This window comes from Nicotiana tabacum, chromosome 8 (assembly GCF_000715075.1).
Source record: "Nicotiana tabacum cultivar K326 chromosome 8, ASM71507v2, whole genome shotgun sequence".
In the NCBI taxonomy this organism is placed as follows: Eukaryota; Viridiplantae; Streptophyta; class Magnoliopsida; order Solanales; family Solanaceae; genus Nicotiana; species Nicotiana tabacum.
Window position 1 is genome coordinate 75466982 of NC_134087.1, and position 24362 is coordinate 75491343.

A 24362-nucleotide genomic window follows, 5' to 3' on the forward strand; every position below is an offset into this window, starting at 1 on the left:
ATATTCTTTTGCCGCATACTATCATTCTTTTCGAACTATGTACATGGATCACACTTAGGGAAATTCATCTGTCTTAAACAAAATAGAATATGTAACCCCAAACTTTCTATATAATATAAAATCATATCATACTATAAACATCTCGGGTAATCACTTAGTCACATAACTTAAGGGGAATTGTCATATCCTTTATCTCACAATAATAGCTGCTTCTTATAGCAATTCACTAATGTGGTACTTTCTAATTCTGATTTGAATAAATTTAAACAACTTAAAATCATTCCCTGAAATTCACTATTGGTTGCTCTTAGTTCTCATTGCATACATCATATTTTATAGTCATTTGCATGAGTTGTACGAAATCACATCTTTGGTAATAACAAACGTTTCTGACTCCTAGGTATTTTACCCTTAGACTCTTTTCTGTCCAAAACTATAGTGACCAATGTTGGGGTCTAACATCCAAACTATCATCATCCAACTTGTGGCTCCATTTTCTAGAATTAAAAGAAATTGTTCTCTAAGGTAAAACGCATACGAATACACTACCATGCACAAACTTATCCTTCAAAGTATACCATCATTTGATAAATCACTTCTTGCACCATCCGGTGAGTCTTGGTCTTAATCCAGACCTAAAGTATGCAAAGGTTTCGCTATAATCACTATTACTTATATTTTCTTTGAGCATCCATATACATCACCGTATACTCACAAGTCTCCTGAAATTTTGATACACTGAAAATTGGATATTTGGTAAACATATAACTGAATACTAGCATACTGAATAACCATAAATTTGCTAACTGAAAGACTGTATAACTGGTAACTGAGGTAAACTAATAGCCATGAGACATGATAACTGCTTTGGTACTTTCTGATAAGGTTATGCTATAATTTGTACTTCTATCCATTGCATCCCACTTTCAACATCTCCTCAAATCTCATTTGTTACCTATATGTATTCCATAGTAATACCACAATAGGCAAATCATCCTTTCTAGAACCTTATACCTTTCTTGCGCGTCGCTTGGGTATAATACGTTTGGAATTCGATAGGAAAAGAAGGTTAACTATTCAAAGCTTCATGGCACGATCTAGAGTAGAAAGAGATGAGACAATCCTGAATGTCTTGGTAGTTAACCGTTTATATGAGTTGCCGACACACACATATAAAGGAAACTCTACTAGACACGGCTTCATAGACTCCCTAGGACACTTGAACCTAGTGCTCTGATACCAAGCTTTGTCACGCCCTGAACCTGGGCCTGGACATAACACGACACTCGGTGCCTGACTACATGTGACCGAGCGAACAACCTGGCTGGTTGAATCAACATGTGATATCATAACATACTAAATGCGGAAGATAAGCTAACACATGCTGACATACTAAAAGTCCGGATGTTATAAATCAAAGTGCGGAAGTACTAATACCATTCTGAAACATATATGCAACCAACATGGCTTAACATGAAAAGTCTGAGACTCTGTCTAACTGTTACTCTAGTCTATGAAGCCTCTAAGAAGTACTGAAAACACTAACTGTAACAAAAAAATACTGAAGACTGTAAGGTAATGATAATGCCCCGAAAGAACTAGGATCACCAAATAGTTGGTACGAGAATCCTAGCGCTCGTAATCATCAACCTGTAATTCATTACCTGCATTGTGAAATGCAGAACCCGGGCAAAAAGGGACGTCAGTTCATTTGAATTGTACTGGTATGTAAAGCAACTGAAAGAAAGAATTATAAATGCTGAAACTGAAATTAAGCTGATAACTGAGATTTGATAATTGATAACTGAAATGATAACTATTGAAACTGAAACTGAAATGATAACTGATAACTGAATTGATATCTGATAGCTGAACTGGTAACTGATAACTGATAACTGATAACTGAACTGATAACTGGCAACTAAAATGGTAACTGATAATCGAACTGAACAAAGGAAGTAAGGATATGAATACTCCCTCTCCTGAATGATGAACAACATGTTTATCTGAATAATAAACTGCGGCCTCAGGCCCAATATATATATATATATATATGTGCACAAACTGCGGCCTCGGGCCCAAGTATACGTATACATAACTGCGACCTCAGGTCCAAAATGCATAAAGCATAAACTGCGGCCTCAGGCCCAAAGATGCATAAATCATAAACTGCGGCCTCAGGCCCAAAGATGCATAAAGCATTGACTGCGGCCTCAGGCCCAAATATAGGTGTTCAACGTTCAGGGATTTTAAAATCAGGAACTGAGAATCATACTGCAATACATAATAGTGAAATACTGAATCACGCTGAGTTACATGATACTGGAATACTGGGTCATACTGAGTACATAATACTAGAATACTGAATCATACTGAGCTACATAATACAGGAATACTGAATAGGACTAGAATGAGATATGTATTCTTGAACTGATTATGAACACCGAAACTTCAAATGTTTACGACATGTTGAGTAAGCCATACTGAGACTTAGGGACATCAAACCCAAGTCTCTATTGAATACGAACTGAGCTCACAGCGTTCGGAATGAAAGTCATGAACGAGTTATGAAGCTAGAGAATAGAAGCTCTACAACTATTCAAGGAACTAGGCTTAACTATATTTCTGAGGCAATTGATACGTCGTAAAAGAAACGTAGTGTAGGGAGGATCATTAACATTCCCAAACATAGAGAGTTAGCCTCACATACCTCAATGTCGCCCCTTAGTGATACTACAATGATCCACAACACTAAGAACCTTCAATCTACAATAGCAATATCCAATGGAACCAATATTAGTAACAAATTCCATAACTTAAGCCATTTAGGCATATTATCAAACACCTTGTAGGCATAAACCTCTACATCTTATCACCATATAATTAGTTCATCTAATTACCACCATTCATCAACAATTTATCCTACCATCATGATTAACCAATTTATAACTTTCAACATCACGTATATGACCATCCATTCACACCCAACCAACAAGTCCTATCAAATAATCACCCTTAAATCCCTACCATGATCATGTATTTAAATTGGAAATTTATAGCTTCCAATCACCATACCATAAGTTGTAATACTTGATTTATACTCATGATTCCATAATAACACCATATATGTAAGTCTAAGGGTGTAGGATTACCTCTTGTAGACCAAATCTTGAAAGACAACTTTTGGGGTGTTCTTGAGATTTTGAAGAAATCCTAGGAAACCCAATCAAAATCATGTTGTAACTAGTGATCTAGAAGTGAAATCACCATGAAAACACACTTAAAAACTCACCTTAGGTGTGCAATTGGATGTCTTGGTCGAGTTGGGGTGTAGAGGAAACCCTAAGCTTGAGGAATGACTCAATTCCTCTCATTTCCGGTCTTTAGAGTACTTAAAAACCTTTAGTCGCATAGTTCGCGCGTTTTGCTGAGCATTCTGCCGCAGACGTGCGAAATGCGCGACTTCGCGCGATACTTCGCGCGCTTTGACACCTGACCAGTAAAATGGTCATAACGTTCTGTATGCACCTCCAAATGACAAACGGTTTATTGAGTTGGAAACTAGACTCAAAGGGCTTTAATTTGATAGGTTATGCATCACACAAGTCGTTATAGAACCGGATATATGATCGTTCAAAGTGAGGTCATGTGCGTATTCATTCACAGCTTTAGTCCATTTTGAAATTTTCCAACTTGGCTTAGACTTAGGCCTCTCCTTAGACCCCAATTCACCTCTAACATAACTTATACACTTATTAACATAACCACTCAATTACCATCACGCTAATACTCGTTTAATGCATCCACAACCGATTCAAATTACGGGGTATTACATAAATAGTCCTTGTCCGTACACAACTGATTCATATTTACGGAGTATTACATTACCCATACTCATCTTGATAGGGCTTCACATGTCTAAAAGATCACATTAATAGTCTTCTAACACATCCACAACTAATCCGGATTTATGGGGTGTTACAGAATGATAATAAATTTTTTGTCCATAGGGTAAATTTTAAAGTGTCTCATTCCCAAAACAATGTTTGAATGTGGGTATATCAACCAACATAGAAACTAAGGCAACAATCGTGTCACGACTCGAAATTCCCACCTTCGAAACCGTGATGGTGCCTAACATTTCACTCGCTAGGCAATCCAACGTTAGAGTAATTCTTAAGCCAATTTTTAAACAATACAAATAATTAAAACCAATGAAACTAAAATGAAGTACGAAGTAGCATGTTAACCAAATATCTAATACAATCTTGGATCTGGAGTCATAAGTGCACGAGCTACCTGAAGTTCTACAAATAGAGTCTGAAATAAATACAATTGTTTCGGATGAAATGAACAGTAAATATGGGAAGAGGGAGGGGACTTCAATGTCTGCGGACGCTAGCAGATCTACCTCGAGTCTCCAAATGTGATAGTCCGAGCTGATGTACCTCACGCACAGTTGGGACCAGTACCAGAATCTGCACAAGAAATGCAGAGTGTAGTATGAGTACAACCGACCCAATGTACTCCGTAAGTGCCGAGCCTAACCTTGAAGTGACGAGACTATGTTAGTACACTCACGTAATTTAACCTGTACATAGATATATGTGCAACATAGTAACAAATAAAATTTTAATATGTACGATTGGGAGGGGACATGCGAAAGGGAACAAGATACGATATCTACAACGGGAATACGACACAAATTAGTCAATAAATCAACAACCAATGAAAATGGATAAACATAATGAATAAAGACGACACGGCATCACCCATCATGCTTTTACTCTCAACCTCACCATGAAATGATAATAAGGACACGTCATCATCTTTCGTGCTTTTACTATCAACCTCACCATGAAACAATAAATATGGCACAACATCACCCTTCATGCTTTTACTCTCTTTCTCACTATGTATTACTCAATAAATGAAGCAATAAACGGTACGGCATCACCCTTCATTCTCTAACACTCTCACTTACCATGTAGTAATAAATATAAAAAAAATGGGAGATAGATAATACTAGAATAAACCTTATATCAATAATGGTTCCAAGATGCCAAACCTCAACTTCCAAATATACTCAACCATCACAATTAATTCATAAATGCGGAAAGAACGAGGAATATCATATTTAAAGATGGCAATGAATAACAAGGAAACAAGTCCCACCCGCATGCTTTAACCCAACAACAACGCATAAGTACTCGTCACCTCACATATGCATTGTACCCACACATTTAAATACATAGAAAATAGACAAACAAGTCATAATCCCTCAAGTTAAGATTAACCACGATACTTACCTCACTCCGCAATCAATTCAGAGCTCTACTGGGGCCTTTCCTCTAGAATCTGCCTTCACACCAATCGTATCTAACCAAAATCGATTTGATATCATTAAATAATGTTAAGGGAATCAATTACAATACATAAAGTTAGGATTTTTACACTTATCCCAAAAAGTCAAAAAATTAACCCCGGACCTACTTGGTCAAAACCCGAGATTCGGACCAAAACCCATTTGCTCATTCATACCCGAGTCTGATTATGTAATTAGTTTCGAAATCCGACCCCAAATTGAGGTCTAAATCCCGTATTTGCAGAAACTCCCAATTCTTCCCAAATCCCTAGTTTTCTACGATAGAAGAAAAAAGATTAAGGTTAAAAATCAATAGTTGATGTTAGAAATGGAAGAAAATGAGCTAAAATATACTAACGTATGAATTGGTGATGAATTTTCTCTTCAAAATCGCTTCTAGGCCGAGCTCAACTGAAAATATGGTGAAAATGGACGAAATCCTGTGTTTGGAAATATTTAAGGTCTAGGCGTCAGGCCTTCTTCGCGAAGGGACTATCGCATTCGCAAAGTACAACGACCCAAAAGGCTTACGTGTTCACGAGTATACTCACACATTCATGAAGGTTGTTCCCCTCAGGCCTCCGCGTTCGCGTAGAGTAAAGTTGGCCCCCCTGCCCCGGTCCATTACACTATGCGTTCGCGATATACTGTTCGCGTTAGTGAAGAGCAGCTCCCCTCCACTTCGCGTTCGCGTAGGGTAAAATCCACCCTTGCGTAGTTTCTCCTTCACGATTGGGAGAGTGGCTTCGCGATCGCAAAGCACAATGTACTAGGTGACAGCTGAAGCTCTAAAACCAGAAATTCTAAGTCCGAAATGGTCCATAGCCTATCCGAAACTCACCCGAGTCCTCGGGCCATAAATCAAACATGCACTCAAGTCCAAAAATATCATACGAACTCGCTTGCGCGATCAAAACGCCAAAATAACACCTAGAACTACGAATCGGACACCAAAACGAATGAAATTTTCAATAAAACTTAAAGAACTTACATTTTAACAACCGGACGTCCGAATCACATCAAATCAACTCCGTTTCGCACCATATTTTGCAGACAAGTCATAATTACAATAATGAACCTATGCCAAGCTTTGGAACTAAAATCCGGACCCGATTGCAACAAAGTCAAATATCGGTCAAATTTGAAATTTCTTTAAACATTTAAACTTCAAATTTTCAACAAATTGCGATAAATTAGGCTAGGGACCTCCGACTTCGATTTCGGTCATACGCCCAAGTCCCAAATCACGATACGAACCCATCAGGACCACCAAAATACGAATTCGGGTCTGTTTGCTTAAAATATTGACTGAAGTCAACTCAAATGAGTTTTAAAGTACGATTTCACATTTTAATTAACGTTTTACATAAAAGCCTTTCGAAAAAAGGAATGGACTGCACACGCAAAATGAGGAAGGCTAAAAAGAGCTATTTGAGGTTTCAAACGTTCATCCTCGAACAAACATAGAAAAGTACCTGGACTGGAAAAAATGTGCGGATATCTACTCTGTATGTCCGACTCGGACTCCCAAGTGGCAGCCTTGATCAGCTGACCTCTCCACTGCACTCGAACTGAAGGATAACACTTAGACCTCAACTATCAAACCTGCCGGGATAGAATGGCCACTAGCTCCTCCTCATAAGTCAAATCCTTGTCCAATTGGACCGAGTTGAAATTAACACATGGGACGGATCATCGTGATACCTCCGGAGCATGGACACATGGAACACCAGATGGACTGCTGATAAACTAGGTGGTAATGCGAGCATGTAGGTTACCTCACCCACTCTCTCAAGAATCTCAAAGGGTCCGATATACATAGGGCTCAACTTGCCCTTCTTTCAGAACCTCATCACCCCCTTCATGGGTGAAACCCGGAGCAATACCCTCTCTCCAACCATGAATGCAACATCATGAACTCTACGATTGGCGTAACTCTTCTACTTAGACTGAGCTATGTGAGGTTGATCCTGTGTAATCTTGACCTTATCCAAAGCATCCTGTACCAAATCTATACCCAACAACTGAGCTTCCCCCGGCTCGAACCATCTAATTGGTGACCGACACTGTCTCCCATATAATGCCTCATAGGGGGCCATCTGAATGCTCGACTAGTAGTTGTTGTTGTAGGCAAACTCCGCAAGCGGCAAAAATTGATCACAAGAGCCCCCGAAATCATAACACAAGCGCAGAACATATCCTCCAATATCTGAATTGTGCACTCGAACTGTCCATCCATCTAGGGAGGAAATGTTGTGCTTAAATAAACCTGTATGCACAAATCACGTTGTATTGCCCTCTAGAAGTGCGAGATGAACTACGTACCTCGATCAGAAATGATAGACACGGGCACACCGTGAAGGCGGACGATCTCGCGGATGCAGATCTCAGCTAACTGCTCTGAAGAATAGGTAACTGCCATTGGAATGAAGTGTGTTGACTTGGTCAACCTATCCATAATTACCCAAACCGCTTTGAACTTCCTTTGAGTCCGTGGGAGTCCAACAACAAAATCCATAGTGATACGCTCCCACTTCCACTTAGGAATATCTAACTTCTGAAGCAAACCACCAGGTCTCCAATGCTCATACTTCACTTGCTATCAATTTAGACACCAAGCTACATATGCAACTATATCCTTCTTCATCTTTCTCCACCAATAATTCTGCCGCAAGTTCTGATACATCTTGGCAGCACCCGGATAAATAGAATACATGGAATTTTGGCCTCATCATCAATCAACTCACGAAGCCCATCCACGTTGGGCATACAAATACGGCCCTGGATCCTCAAAACCCCATCATTTCCAACAGTAACCTGCTTGGCACCACCGTGCCACACCGTGTCCCTAACGACAAGCAAATGAGGGTCATCATACTGCCGTTCTCGGATGCGCTCATATAAGGAAGACCGAGTGACTGTACAAGCTAGAACATGACTGGGCTCTAAAACGTCTAACCTCACGAACTAATTGTCAAAGCCTGAACATCTGATGCAAGTGGTTTCTCACCAACTGGAATGTACGGAAGGCTGCCCATACTCATTGCCTTTCTACTCAAGGCATCGGCCACCACAATGGCCTTCCCGGGATAATAAAAAATGGTATATCGTAGTCCTTCAATAGCTCCAACCACCTCCTCTACCTCAAATTGAGATCCTTTTGCTTGAACAAATACTGTAGGCTCCGATGATCCGTGAATACCTCGCACGACACGACGTAAAGGTAGTGCCTCCAAATCTTTAGAGCATGAACAATGGCTGCCAGTTCTAAGTCAAAACATGGTAATTCTTCTCATGAACTTTCAACTGCCGCGACGCATATGCGATCATTTTGTCATCCTGCATCAATACTGCACCGAGCCTAATACGAGATGCATCACAATACACCGTGTAAGATCACGAACCGGTGGGCAACACCAACACTAGCGCCATAGTCAAAGTAGTCTTGAGCTTCTGAAAGCTCAACTCACACTCATCTTACCATCTGAACGGGGCATCCTTCTGGGTCAATCTGTTAATTAGGACTGCTATAGATGAAAACCCCTCCACGAACCGGCGATAATAACCCACCAAACCCAGGAAACTCCAGATCTCTGTAGCTAAAGTGGGTCTAGGCCAATTCTGAACTGCCTCAATCTTCTTAGGATCCACCTTTATGTCATCTGCCGATACGACATGCCCTAAAAAAGTGACTGAGTCTAACCAGAACTCACACTGTGAAAACTTGGTGTATAACTTGCTATCTCTCAGAGTCTGAAGTACAATCCGAATATGCTGCTTGTGCTCCTCTCAATTGCGGGAGTAGATCAAGATATCATCAATAAATATAATCACGAAGGAATCCAAGTAGGGCTTGAACACCCGGTTCATCAAATCCATAAATGCTGCTGGGGCATTTGCCAACCCAAATGACATCACTAAAAACTTATAATGCCCATACCGAGTCTGAAAAGCTATCTTAAGGACATTGGATGCCCTAATCTTCAACTGATGGTAGCCAAACCTCAAATCAATCTTCAAAAGCACCTTGACACACTGAAGCCGATCAAATAAGTCATCAATCCTCGACAATGGATATTTGTTCTTGATGGTGACTTTGTTCAACTGGTAATAATCTATGCACATCCTCATTGATCCACCTTTCTTCTTCACGAACAACGTAGGTGCACCCCAGGGCGAGACACTAGGTCTAATGAAGCCCTTATCAAGCAAATCCTGCAATTGCTCCTTCAATTCTTTTAGCTCTGGCAGGGCCACATAGTATAGCAGATAGAAATGGTTTAAGTGCCCGAAGCCAAATCAATACAGAAGTCTATATCTCTGTCGGGTGGCATCCCCAGTAGATCTACAGAAAATGCCTCTGAAAACTCACAAACAACTGGTACTGAATCCATGGATGGAACCTCTGTACTAGAATCACAGACATAGGCTAAATAGGCTAAACACCCCTTCTCGAAGTCAAGCCTTCATATAAGAGATAACTCTGTTGGTAGAATGGCCAGAAGTCCCCCTCCACTCTAATCGGGGCAACCCTGGTAAGAATAAGGTCACTGCCTTGGCGTGGTAATCCAATATAGCGTGATAAGGTGACAGCCAATCCATAGACATCAAAATCTACCATATCAAGAAGAGATCTACGCTAGTCTCAAGACTCCAAATAGTAACCACACATATGAGTGATAGAGTCGATCTACTACAATAGAATCTCCCTCAGGTGTGGACACATATACAGGAGCACTCATAGAATCACGAGGCACAACCAGATATGAAGCAAAATAGGATGACACATAAGAATAAGTAGAACCCTGATCAAATTAAACTAAAGCAACTCTATGCCACATTGGAATAATACCTGTGATAACAGTGTCAGATGAATCAACCTCAAGCCTAGCTAGGAAAGCATAGCATCGGGGCTGGGCCCCACAATTCTGAACCACATCTCTTGGATGGCTTCTAACTGGCTGGCCTCCACCTCTAATGGCCTAACCTCTACCTCTGACTGCCTGACCCCTGCCTCTAGTTGGATAAGCGGACGATGGAGCAACCGGTGCCAGAACCATAGCACGAGAACCCTGCTGTTGTGTGTTGCCCGGTGCTTGGAGGCAAAATCTAGCAATGTATTTCGAATCACCACAAGTATAACAGTCCCTTGGCTACTGTGACTGCTACCCCTGGAACTGACCCTATCGACCTTGGGTACCCACCCTGAAAACTTTGGAGTGGAGGTGAACTAATAAGAGTTGGTGGTGCACTATAGTCTAGCTGGTTGGGATGAGACATATAAGGGCCGCGACACCCTGAAGTACTAGAGATGCCTGGAGCGCCGACTGAAACGACCTGGGAGGAGACCTCTACAAAAAGTAACCCTGCCTCTAGATGAGGCACCACTGAACCCACCAAAATTACGAGGCCTCTTATCAGACCCCTGCCCCTCTCCTGAGCAAGAACCATCTCGATCTGCGTCGTAACATTTACAGCCGTCTGAAAGGAAATATCACCCCCGATTCTGTGGACATCTGTAGCCTGATAGTGTAAGTGAGTCCATCAATAAATCTCCTCACCCTCTCCTTCTCAGTAGGAAGCACGATAAGGGCATGACGAGCTAGATTCCCAAAATGGGTCTCGTATTGAGTAAGAGTCATATTGCCCTACTGGAGACGCTCAAACTACTTGCGGTAATCCTAGCTCAGTGTGATAGGGAGGAACTTCTCTAGATATAGCTGTGAGAACTAATCCCAAGTAAGTGCAGGCAACCCAGCTGGTCTGATCAACATATAATCTCTCCACCACCTCTTGGCGGAACCCGTCATCTGAAACATAGTAAATCGACCCTATTGGTCTCAACTATACCCATATTTCGCAGCACCTCATGGTAGCGGTCAAGATAATCTTGTGGGTCCTCAGAAGGTGCACCACTGAAGTGAACTGGAAAGAGCTTAGTAAACTTGTCCATTCTCAATAAAGCCTCATAATACATGGCAGGCCTATCACCGTCCTGTACCGCAACAACCGGCTAAACTACCCCAACTGGCAGGGCTGCTGGAGTCTAATAATAGGGAGCCATCTGCTCCGAAGGGTGAGTAGCGGGAGTCTATGCTCCTCCCCCAGCTTGAGAGATGGCTGGTGCCACCGAAAATGTACCGACCTAGGCCACACTCTCCATATGGCCCACCAAACGGACTAGAGCGTCCTGAAGCACTGGAGTGGCGATGAACCCCTCCGGGACCTGAGCTGGTCCAACAGGTACCGCTGAATTAGAACCTTCTCATCAAAATCTACCTGAGGCTCCACTACTGGTGGTGCTGCTCTAGCTCTAGGCTGAGCTCCGCCTCTGCTTCTGCCTCGGCCCCTGGCGCGACCTCGACCTCTGCCCCTAGTAAGAGCTGCCACTTGGGGCTCTGGCTGCTGTCCACCTGTAGATGCAGTACGTGTTCTCGCTATCTGCGAGAAAACAAGAATATAAGATTTCAATCATCTATGATAGAATAAAATCGTAGTGACATAGAAGAATAGAAGTGATATTGTTCCTAAACTCCATAGCCTTTAGAAGATAAGTACAAATATCTCCGTACCGATTTCAGACTCTACTTATCCTGCTCGTGACTCGTGAGACCTAGGCAACCTAGTGCTCTGATACCAACTTATTACGACCTGGAATTCCCACCTTCGGGACCGTGATGGTGCCTAACGTTTCACTCGCTAGGCAAGCCAACGTTAGAGTAATTCTTAAACCAATTTTTAAACAATTCAAATAATTAAAACCAATTAAACTAAAATGAAACTAAAATGAAGTACGAAGTGGCATATTAACTAAATATCTAAGTGCAATCCCGGATATGGAGTCACAAGTGCACGAGCTACTAATAATTCTACAAATAGACTCTGAAATAAATACAACTATTTCGGATGAAATGAACAGTAAATGTGGGAAGAGGGAGGGGACTTCAAGGTCTACGGATGCCAGCAGATCTACCTTGAGTCCCCAAATGTGATAGTCCGAGCTGATGCACCTCACATACAGCTGGGACCAGTACCAAAATTTACAAAAAAGTGTAGTGTGTAGTATGAGTACAACCAACCCAATATACTCCGTAACTGCAGAGCCTAACCTCGACGAGGTAGTGACGAGGCTATGTCAGGACACTCATGTAATTTAACCTGTACAAATATAGATATATGTGCAACATAGTAACAAATAAAATTGTAATATGTACAATTGGGAGGGGACATGCTAAAGGGAACAAGATACGATAACTACAACAGGAATGATGACACAAATCACTCAATAATCAACAACTAATGAAAACGGATAAACATAATGAATAAAGATGGCACGACATCACCCATCGTGCTTTTACTCTCAACCTCACCATGAAACGATAATAAGGACATGGCATCACCCTTCGTGCTTTTACTATCAACCTCACCATGAAATAATAAATATGGCACAGCATCACCTTTCGTGCTTTTACTCTCTTTCTCACTATGTATTAATCAATAAATGAAGCAATAAATGACACAACATCACCCTTCGTGCTTTAACACTCTCCTTTATAATAATGAATATAAAAAAATTGGGAGATAGATAATACTAGAATAAACCTTATACCAATAATGGTTCCAAGATGCCAAACCTCAACTTCCAAATATACTCATCCATCACAATTAATTCATAAATGCGGAGAGAATGATCAAGTAAATAATAATTTAATCTAAGCATGAATATCATATTTAAAGAAGGCAATAAATTACAAGAAAACAAGCCCCCCTCCCCTGCATGTTTTAACCCAACAACAACACATAAGTACTCGTCACCTCACATATGCGTTGTACCAACACATTTAAACATGTAGCAAGTAGGCAAACAAGTCTTAAACCCTCAAGTAAAGATTAACCACGACACTTACCTCACTCCGCAATCAACTCAGAGCTCTACCAGGGCCTTTCCTCTAGAATCCGCCTCCAAACCTATATTCCCAAAATCGACTCGATATCATCAAAAAATGCTATGGTAATCAATACAATACATAAAGTTAGGATTTTTACACTTTTCCCAAAAAGTCAAAAAATCAACCCCGGATCCACTTGGTCAAAACCCGAGATTCGGACCAAAACACATTTACCCATTCACCCCTAGCTCAATTACGATTAGTTTCGAAATCCGACCCCAAATTGATGTCTAAATCCCGAATTTGCAAAAAACCCCAATTCATTCCAGATCCCTAATTTTCTACCATGGAAGAACAAATATTAAGGCTAAAAATTAATGGATGATGTTAGAAATGGAATAAAATGAGTTAAAGTATACTAATCTATGAATTGGTGATGAATTTTCTCTTCAAAATCGCCTCTAAGCCGAGCTCAAATGAAAATATGGTGAAAATTGGATGAAATCCCGTGTTTGGAAATATTTAAGGTTTGGGCATCAGGCCTTCTTCGCGTTCGCGAAGGGCTTGCCGTGTTCGCGAAGTACATCGACCCAAAAGGCCTACGCGTTCGCGAAGGCTGCTCCCCTCAAGCCTCCGCATTCGCGATTCAATGCTCGCGTTCGCGTAGAGTAAAGCTGGTCCCCCCTGCCCAGGTCCATGACACAACGCATTCGTGATATACTGTCTGCGTTCGCGAAGGGCAGCCCCCTTCCACTTCGCGATTGCATCCAGTCCTTCGAGTTCGCATAGGGTAAAATCCATCCCTGCCTAGTTTCCCTTCGCGATCGCGAGAGTGGCTTCGCGATGCAAGAGTAGCTTCGTGATTGCTAAGCACAATGCACCAAGTGACAGCTAAAGCTCAAAAACCAGAAACTAATTACGGAACCAGGTCTGTTTGCTCAAAATATTGACTGAAGTCAACTCAAATGAGTTTTAAAGCACGATTTCACATTTTAATCAATTTGTCACATAAAAGCCTTATGAAAAAGGCACGGACTGTGCATATAACACGAGAAAGGCGAAAATGAGCTATTTGAGGTTTCAAAACACAGAATTAAGGGTTAAAGCTCTAGATGACCCACCAGGTTATCACAAATCGGCGGTGGACAACAGACAGTGGTAGCAAAATTTATCAATCCTAGTTGAACCAAAAAGAACACTACACCATATATTAGCTATTTTTGTGGCACATCGATAAACTTTTGGGATATGAAGCTCTGTTGACCCTTCACTATATCCCGTCTCTGCAACTGCATTGCTTTTTCGTTGAAGCAAAATGTGGATAGCTATACATGAAAAACCATCAAATTAATAAGAAACAATGTCATTTAAGAAAAAGATGAGATAAACAACTCATAGTTTCTACGCGATAATAAGATAAAAGTATCAAGTCTCCCTAATTACAATTACATGGTTTATATATAATTGAGCATAAGACTGTAATAGCAAAAAATGTTATTCACCTGTAGGCAAATAATGTACCTATTGAAGAGAAAAATAGAGTAAGACTGTCTTCATGTCCCTGAAAATCATCTTTTTCATCTTCATCTTTACATCCAAAGCAACTAAAAGAAAAAATAAGATAAAAATTAAGGTGTTAAGAGAATTTCTTTTTGATAATGTATTAGTGAAAAATAAATGTGACACGTGGAATTATGAGTGGCTGACAAGGCATAATACGTGAATCACTAAGAAGGTGACTGATCAGCTCCAACCCTGCACCACTATAGAATGGCAAGAGTGGTCGATGCAACTTTTACCCAAAAGGTCATGATAACAACATAATAGGGGATTCAAGAATTACTAAAGAAAAAACCAGAAAGTCAAGAAACGTACGGAAGCAAAAAGAAAATAAAGAAACGAAAAAGGACGGAAAATTAAAAATAGATTGAATTCAAGAAAGGGTTTCTTGAATTCAAGAAGTCTATTCTTGAAATTGAATCCTAACAACAACAATTAGCTAACAAAGAACTAATCACTTTTGGTAGAGAATTAAAAACAAGAGATAGATTGTGAAACCCGACTCTTTAGAATAACAAGAACAACAATAAGCCAAAACTTATCACCTTTCTTGAATACCTATAAGTGATCTAAGATTTCGAAAGAGTTTAATCTTACTACCTTAAGTTGAGTCTTAAAGGTTGAAGAATAAATCCAAGAGTAGCCACACACAAGAGTGCAAGAAAAATCTCACAATTTTTGTTGATAATAATCTGAATAATATGAGTCTAAAAATAAAGAAGATACCCCTTATATAGGTAGGAGGGGGTCACGAAATTAAGGCTAAAAAAACAAGGAAATAAAGTCCTAAACTACTTTGGACAACAAGTCCAACTACCTTAGGAAAAGAAAAATACTAGGAAGCAAAAACCAAGTTTTCTTGGAAAGTAGTTCCAAAAATCTTAGGAAAAATAAACATAACCTTAACTAACTAGGAAAGCAATAAATATAGTCCTAAAATATGTGGGAATAAGACTCAAACCAATCTTGGAAATCTTGAAGGAAATTTGCAAGCAACTTGGCACCAACTTGCACTCAACATGTAGCACGCCTATTTTACCCTTCTTGGATATCAAGTAAGTCCTTTTTATGCTATTAAAAATGTGGTTTTATGTAGGACTTCATGGGCTGCAAGTTTGGACACATTTTAGATGCCAAAATTGTCCAACAATGGCCTGATTTGGACTTTCTTCAGAGGATGTTTCTTGGGATCTAATCCACCTCTTCTTGGACATGAACTTGGGCCATAAAATAATTATAACACCTAGATAACTCATATATTTTATCCTTAAGCTCTTCCTCTCAACTAACATTTTCTTTGATCGCTCCTGAAGTCCAATGACCTTGTTTTGCAGCTTTTTAGCTTGAGATCTTGTTAAAGGCCCTCTTTGAGATTCCAAAGCTTCATCCTTGTCCTTGAATAGATTTGATCTTCCTAGGATGCTATCATTCCCCTCTTCTTGAAGAAAATTTGTCCTCGAATTTCTACCTTGCAAGAAAACGAAGACATGCACTAGTAAATGACATCCACTAATCTGATAAAATGGTAAAAATAAAACAAGATAGTGACCATGTATCCACTTAACCCAATTAAGCCTAATAGGTGTAAATACTCCTTTATAAAGCATATGGACATCATCATCCCAATAAAATTTATGCCTACTTAGATTTGTCCCATAAAAACCTCTCTTAAGATAGTCAAAAAATATGCATGACAAAGAAATTACAAAAGATTGATCACGCGTCCATTTAAAACAAGTATCTCTACCACATGTATCAAATAAGACACTTTTATGATATAGCCAAGTATCAATTACAAATTTCATGGATTCTTCTACATATAAACTATTTAAAGAAGCACATAAATTCACAAGAAGGTTAGAAGAACCCATAAATTCCAAAATAAAAATTTCAATATATTCAAGCTCATGATTATAACTTCCCCAATAATATTCGCAATATCAATGGATTCTACATAATTGCTCAAACCATCACAGAAAGAGTCATAGATAGGTTCATAAAAGAGTATTTGATGACTAATATCACAATAATCATGCATATCCTCTTTATTAGAAGCAAGCACTTTTACAGGCTTACAATCAACATGACTAGAGGAATGATTTCCCATCAAATAACAAAACTTACATTCTAGCAATTTATCACATGAAAACTCATTAGGCACTTGAATAAGAGAATAAAGAATATTTAACTCATTAGCAAGTCTCTTCTCATAAATTTCATGCCTCTTTCTACCAAGTCGGAATGTATAATCATCTATGTCATACTCAATTTCAAAAGGAAGCAAATTACTCTTGCACTTGAACTTAGATATTACAGTTAATGACTTGATATGCATCAAAATATCATCATCCACAAAAATTATAAAGTCACTAACATAAGAAATTAGAGTATAGTTCATTACCTCCAAAAATACCTTAGGTGTCCTAGAAAGGCCAAGAATTCGAATAAACCAAGTATACATACCATACTTGGACTTATTTACCAATGGAACATCTTCACCTTGTATTCTTTTATGTAATGGCTCCAACTTAGCAATGCATTTAGGCAACTCCATGTCATAAACCTGTAAATAAGGATCAAAATAGTCAAAAGGTTCAACAACAAATAAATTAATCAAGCTTTTATCTTCCACCATCCAACAAGAATTAATTTCGCCTAATTCATGTTGGAATCCAATGGGATCCTTTACCACTATCTCTTGCGTCTCACCTATCCTTTTAGAAGGTCTTTCAACATATGGCTGCACAAAAACACAAGAACTAAAACAAGAAAGAGTTAATGGGCTAGGAAGTAAAGAACATGTTTTTTTACTTACACTCTCTTTGGCTTTTATCTCAAGACTAACTTTTTCCTCACCCTTAGCCTCTTTTCTCTCACTAAAGTTTTCTTCTTTTTCTTCACTCAAACCCTCATATTTTTCTCTCTTTACCTCAGATACTTTTGTTATCTCATTGCCTTTCCTCTTTTCTTTTCCCTCAAGCTCACTCTTTTTCTCACTTGACATCCCATTCTCTTCACTCAACACAACCTCTCCTTTTTCCTCTCTTGGGATGTCGACATGCACTCCCTTACTCCTCTCATTCTTTTCTCTCTCATATTTTTCCATATTCTCTTTAACGGCCTTTTCATCTTCACAAGTTTGTGAGGGAGTCAAAGGTCCAAGAATGAGTTTCTTCCCGTTAATCTCAAAAGAGTATTTATTTTTTCCCATGTTATATGAACCTCTTCTGTAAACATACCGTGGCTTTCCCAACAAGACATGATAATTATTCATGGGAATCCCATCACACCAGATTGCATCCTCATACCTTCCAATAGAGAATAGTAATAACACTCTTTTATCTACCTTTACTCCTCCAAACATGTAGGGTTCAATATGCTCAACATAAGGCAAGTTCAATTTCTCAACCATATAAGTGCTAATTGAGTATAGCCAAACTCTTTGTCAATTCTAAGGGCACAAATTGCAGACATTACTTTAGCTCTTGTTTGAAAAATAACTTTACCATTGTCTTCCTTCCATTCGGTATACTGTAAGTTTGACTTTTCAAGTTGTTGAGTCATAGCTCGCCTCCTTTCACAATAACTACATGTTTGAAACATCTTGAACAAAGATTAGAAGAATTATGTCTCTCTCAAATATTGCTTTTTTCCTTCTAATATTCTCACCTCTCTTGTCTTTTTTTCACTCAATGCAACTTTTGGTCGTTAATCTTTAGATTTATTAATAAACCTTACTAGTCACAACCCTTAATGATAAGAATATGGAGTTAGAAAAAGAAAGAAAAGTGAATGACCAAACCTAGGAAGAATAGGAATTGGTTAGTAGAAAAAAAGGAAAGAATTTTAGGAAACCCAAAACCCACAAGAATAAGGAAAGCAGTTTCCTTAATCTTCAAGAACAAGGATCCCCTCTTCTTGTTTTCTTTTTTGACTTGGAAACCAAATAATACTTGAATTCTAAAAATAATAATGAGAATTAATACCTTTTTTGGGGTAATTTTCGATTTTTTTTGGTTGTTGCTCAAGAACCTCCCAAGATTATCAAGATTGAAATCTTGATTAGTCTATGCTTTGATACCACTTGATAACAACACGATAGGGGATTCAAGAATTACTAAAAAAAACAAGAAAGTCAAGAAACGTGCGCAAGCTAAAAGAAAATAAAGAAACGAAAAAGGACGGAAAATTAAAGATAGAATGAATTCAAGAAGTCTATTCTTGAAATTGAATCCTAACAATAATAATAGCTAACAAAGAACTAATCGCCTTTGGTAGAGAACTAAAAACAAGAGCTATATTGTGAAACCCGACCCTTTAGAATAACAAGAACAACAATAATCCTAAACTTATCACCTTTCTTGAATACCTAGAAGTGATCTAAGATTTCGAAAGAGTTTAATCTTACCACCTTAAGTTGAGTCTTAAAGGTTGAAGAATTAATCCAAGAGTAGCCACATACAAGAGTGCAAGAAAATCTCACAATTTTTGTTGATAATAATCTGAATAATCTGAGTCTATAAATAAATAAGATACCCCTTATATAGGTAGGAGGGGGTCATGAAATTAAGGCTAAAAATAACAAGGAAACAAAGTCCTAAACTACTTTGGACAACAAGTCCAACTACCTTAGAAAAAGAAAAATACTAGGAAGCAAAAACCAAGTTTTCTTGGAAAGTAGTTCCAAAAATCTTAGGAAAAATAAACATAACCTTAACTAACTAGGAAAGCAATAAATATAGTCCTAAAATATGTGGGAATAAGACTCAAACCAATCTTGGAAATCTTGAAGGAAATTTGCAAGCAACTTGGCACCAACTTGCACTCAACATGTAGCACGCCTATTTTACCCTTCTTGGATATCAAGTAAGTCCTTTTTATGCTATTAAAAATGTGGTTTTATGTAGGACTTCATGGGCTGCAAGTTTGGACACATTTTAGATGCCAAAATTGTCCAACAATGGCCTGATTTGGACTTTCTTCAGAGGATGTTTCTTGGGATCTAATCCACCTCTTCTTGGACATGAACTTGGGCCATAAAATAATTATAACACCTAGATAACTCATATACTTTATCCTTAAGCTCTTCCTCTCAACTAACAACTTCTTTGATCGCTCCTGAAGTCCAATGACCTTGTTTTGCAGCTTTTTAGCTTGAGATCTTGTTAAAGGCCCTCTTTGAGATTCCAAAGCTTCATCCTTGTCCTTGAATAGATTTGATCTTCCTAGGATGCTATCAGGTCGGGATCGAATCCACAGAGAGCTAATATTAGTTTGAAATTGGGTTTCTATCTAATCTAGCTATGTGTGATGTTCTTAATTGCACTTCCAATCATGCTTTTTTTTTTGTTACTATTCTACTTTTAACACTAATGAAGAATGAAAATAAACTATGTATGATATTTTTGTAAGGGTTTTCTTAATTGGTAAAAAGGCACTAGGGAAGTAACTTACACCTAGGTAAGTATCTAACTGGATCTAAAACTTAGGGCAGACTTGTTATAATTAGGATCATGATATGACCATTGAACATATTACTCACTCTATACCTCTCGGTAGTTTGAGTGACTTTGCCCTAATTGGCTTTCTCAAGCCTAATTAGGTGTTTAAACAACGCAAGCAAAATTGGCTCAAGTCGGGTATTACTATCTCTAGGTTTAACCCTTTAATTGGGGCTATCAATCTCTTGAATGCACCCCAATTCCTTGTTAGCTTGAATTTCCTAGACTTAGCCTCTCTTTCTCAAGAAATGCCTAAGTCAAAAAGGCACAAATCAGTGTTTGTAACCACCAATTCAACAATTAAAGCATGAATCAAGCTAAATATCATTAACCCATAAACATTTAAGTCCTAAAATTGAAGACCCATTAAATACTCATACTAGGGTTGGGCCACAACCCTAGCTAATGGGTTTAGCTACTCATAATCAAAGAAGAAATCAAAGATGGAGATGAGATATAAGCCATAAAAAGTAAATATAAGAGTAAAATCTAAGATTAATTGCTTAAGATGTTCTAAAATTACTCTAAAAAGTAAAAAGTGGTTGTTCACGTGCTCCACTAAACAACAGATGCCCTAAAAATCTGAAAAAGAACTATTTATACACATCTAAATTTTTCGAACAAAATTGACCCTACAGAGATTCCGCTAACAGCTAAAAATAGGTTTCCTCAACGCTATGACTTCCGCGGCCGTGAAAAAGCAAGTGTGGACCGCGGTTCTTCTCTTCTGAGCTGGGTTCTGAACTTGAGTCCGTTGGGAGCGGAAAATCAACCGCCTCAGTGCTCCTTCAACCGCGGCCGCGAAATATGATCGCTGACCGCGCCTTTCAATTTGAGCTCCAAACTTTAGTTCTCTGATTCTTCAATCTGCTGAGGGCGAGAATTGGACCGCGGCCACGCCAGATGATACCGCTACCCCGCAATTTCACCGCGGTCAGCGGTGACTGTTAAGCCCAATTTTTGACTCTCTTAACCTTGTTACCGTTGAGAGCGTAGTTAAGACCGCCTCAGCAATGGTCTGCACCCGCTTCTATTTCTTCGTTGTGAGCGCCCTTTTGACTCAGCTTTGAACTTGTGTTGGTTTCACTCCTTTATGAGCTGATTATGACTTTATTGTCTCTTTTTGACCAAACACTGCAAACAAGCACAATAAGTTAGCTTTCGGGAATACTTGCACACACTTTTAATCCAAAAACGTAAGCAAAAAGGAGCATAAAATAGGCTAGGATCCCTAGTTATCAACTCCCCCAAACTTAAGATTTCGCTTGTCCTCAAGCAAACAAAGTAATTCCCACCTCCTCAAGATAAAAGAAAGGAAAATTTTAGTTGTCCTAAAGTAACCTCATCAAGAATCAATTGGGACTAACAATTACCCTCAACTCAAATGCATTATTAACAATACACAACCTTTTTAGCACCATGGCTTTAGTGCGACACAAAAGCATCAAGAGTTGACTCAACTCATCAAGGAAACTACATTGGTCGTTGTGGAATCCAAACTCATACTCCTCGACTCTCCATATGCAAACCTCACTTTTAGATTGTAGCACTCACAATGAGGATTATGCAAAACACACCCATCTCTCTCAAAGGAAGGTCACAAGTCCGGCTCTAAGTACCATAAGCTTGCCCCTTATGTGAGTCACCACTAATGTAAGCTCACTCAACTCAAGATCATATAGGGCTTTTGCGGGAATGTAATGAAGGCTTTTGGTTCAAGGTAGGATATATTGGTCTATGAAGGTTTCATATTTCCTTAAGCACTTTATTTTCTTCATTTTGGCTCACATTTTCTTGACTCTTTGGGTCATTTACTGCTTCATTAGGGGATAGAGAGACACATTGTCACTCTTTCTTGTTTATTTCAATCCTTTTTCTCCTTTCTAGTCTATCCAAGCTTTTCATTTTTACTTTTATTGAATCCCTTCATTTCTTCTACATTGTTCACTTTCTTTTTGGTTTTTTGGATTTTCTTTCTTTTTCTTTTTGCCTTCCCTTTTCTTCATTTTGTACCTTTTATCACTTTTGCATTCCTCGTCTCTCCCCCCAAACTTATACTTTTACCTTGTGCTAAGGAAAGATCGGGTGCCAAGAGAGGATCATTTAAAAACGGATAAAGGCTTGTATCATGGTTTTTGAAAGAATAAGGGCTCTGGCTCAATGGGGTTGACTAGGTATATCATTTTTGATAGCCTAAGGATGTTTTCAAGTCTTAATTTGGATCAAAGGAGAGCCTATAATCACTTCTCAAGTCGAGCTACACTTAGGATTTTGCCTAGACAAACATTCAGGGCAAGTTCTAGACTTATTGGCACGGGGCTTGGACTTGCAAATCAAAACCTCACCTCACAAGCTATTGGATTGCTAAAGAGAACAGAGTCAGGGGCCTACAACCACTTTAACTAAGATTAAGCAACACAAATGGTTCCTAAAAACCACTTGATGATTGTTAAGTCAACACAAGAGTCTAAAGGTCACAACTATCACCATCCTTTACACATCAATTTGTTTTTAACCATAAGGTCAAAGGTAAATGTGTTAGGCCCAAGTGAAGATTTGCCTGGGGCACTATTGTTCACTAGCTACTATTTACACAAAAACAAAAAGAAAACAGACTCAAATCCTTAAGAAGGTTGTCATGCCACCCATCATCGGGAGAGCCACCCATATTTTCCTTGAGGTCAAAGGTAAATGTGTTAGACCCAAGTGAAGCTTTGCCTGAGGCACTATAGTTCACTAGCTATTATTTACACAAAAACAAAAAGAAAACAGACTCAAACCCTTAAGAAGGTTGTCATGCCATGCATCATTGGGAAGAGCCACCCGGTTCACACAAACTCCACATTTGGAAAGAACCGTGGCATTAAGAAAACCAAAGGCTTATTGATTACGAAAACTTGTAAAACTAAGAAGCTACGAACTGAAAAAGAAGCTACTAAATGAAATAAGAAGCTATGCTATTAAGAAAAATTGCAAAAGAAGTTATGAAGTAAAATACGGAAAGTAAACTGAATATGTACAATAGGGGATTGAGACGAATATACATAAAAAGGAATGAATATGCATGGAAAAGTAACTTTATATACATACCGAAATTGAAAAATAATGAAAAGTGAAAAATAAATGGTAAAGTTATATACATACCAAAAGTGCAAAATAACAATAAAGAAAAATCAGCATCATAATTACAATCCAGTTATCTAATCATCAAAATAGGAGCCTCCCCCCTCCCCCCCCCACAAATAAAAACTAGCATTGCCCTCAATGCTAATAGCAAAAATAAGATCAAAATGGGTTAGAGAGTAAAGAAAACTCCCTATGAGTCCTTTGTCTACATGCGGTCCTATGGCTGAGTCCCTGGATCACCTCCCTCGGGGTGCTGTGGCTGGCCTGAGGCACCTCCCTCAGGGTCCTCCAGCTCAATATCCAAGTCATCAACCCGGGGAATCAGTCTCCTCCTCCTAGGCTCTCCATCGGCCTCCTACTAGTATCTACTATGCCTAAGCTGCTGGAATTTGGTCCTATAATAATAGCTCCAATGGTAGGTCGTCAGCTGATTTCATCTTTTCCACTTCTCCTCTCAACAGCTTTATTGACTTCTTTGATGCCCAAGTCTTTTTCAGCTTCTTCGTCTGCTTGCTCAGCTCCATAATTGATTTACCTTGATCTTCTAGAGCATCCATGATGAGCTTTTGTTTGTCCAGAAGCTTCGTCTGGTTGTCCAGAAGTTCCTTGAGAGATTCCTCTACTGAAACTGGCACCTAGGGCTGTGGGGGAATTGAGTGGGTTGTCATTGAGCAGGATAGTACAAATAGCTTTGATGTTGCTGCCTGCATCCAGTTGTTGATGATGGAGAGTGTCCGGTTTAGCCTATGTGTAGTCAAAGGGTATGCTGACGAGAGGGCACTAAGGAAGGCATGGAAGCAGATGATCTGGCAGGAGGCTGTGGTATGGCAATGGGAGGCTCAGAAGCAGTGACCACCACTGCTAGCTCTTCAGACTGGGGTTGCTTGGACCCTGAAGGATGTACCATGAGAAGGGCCTCTT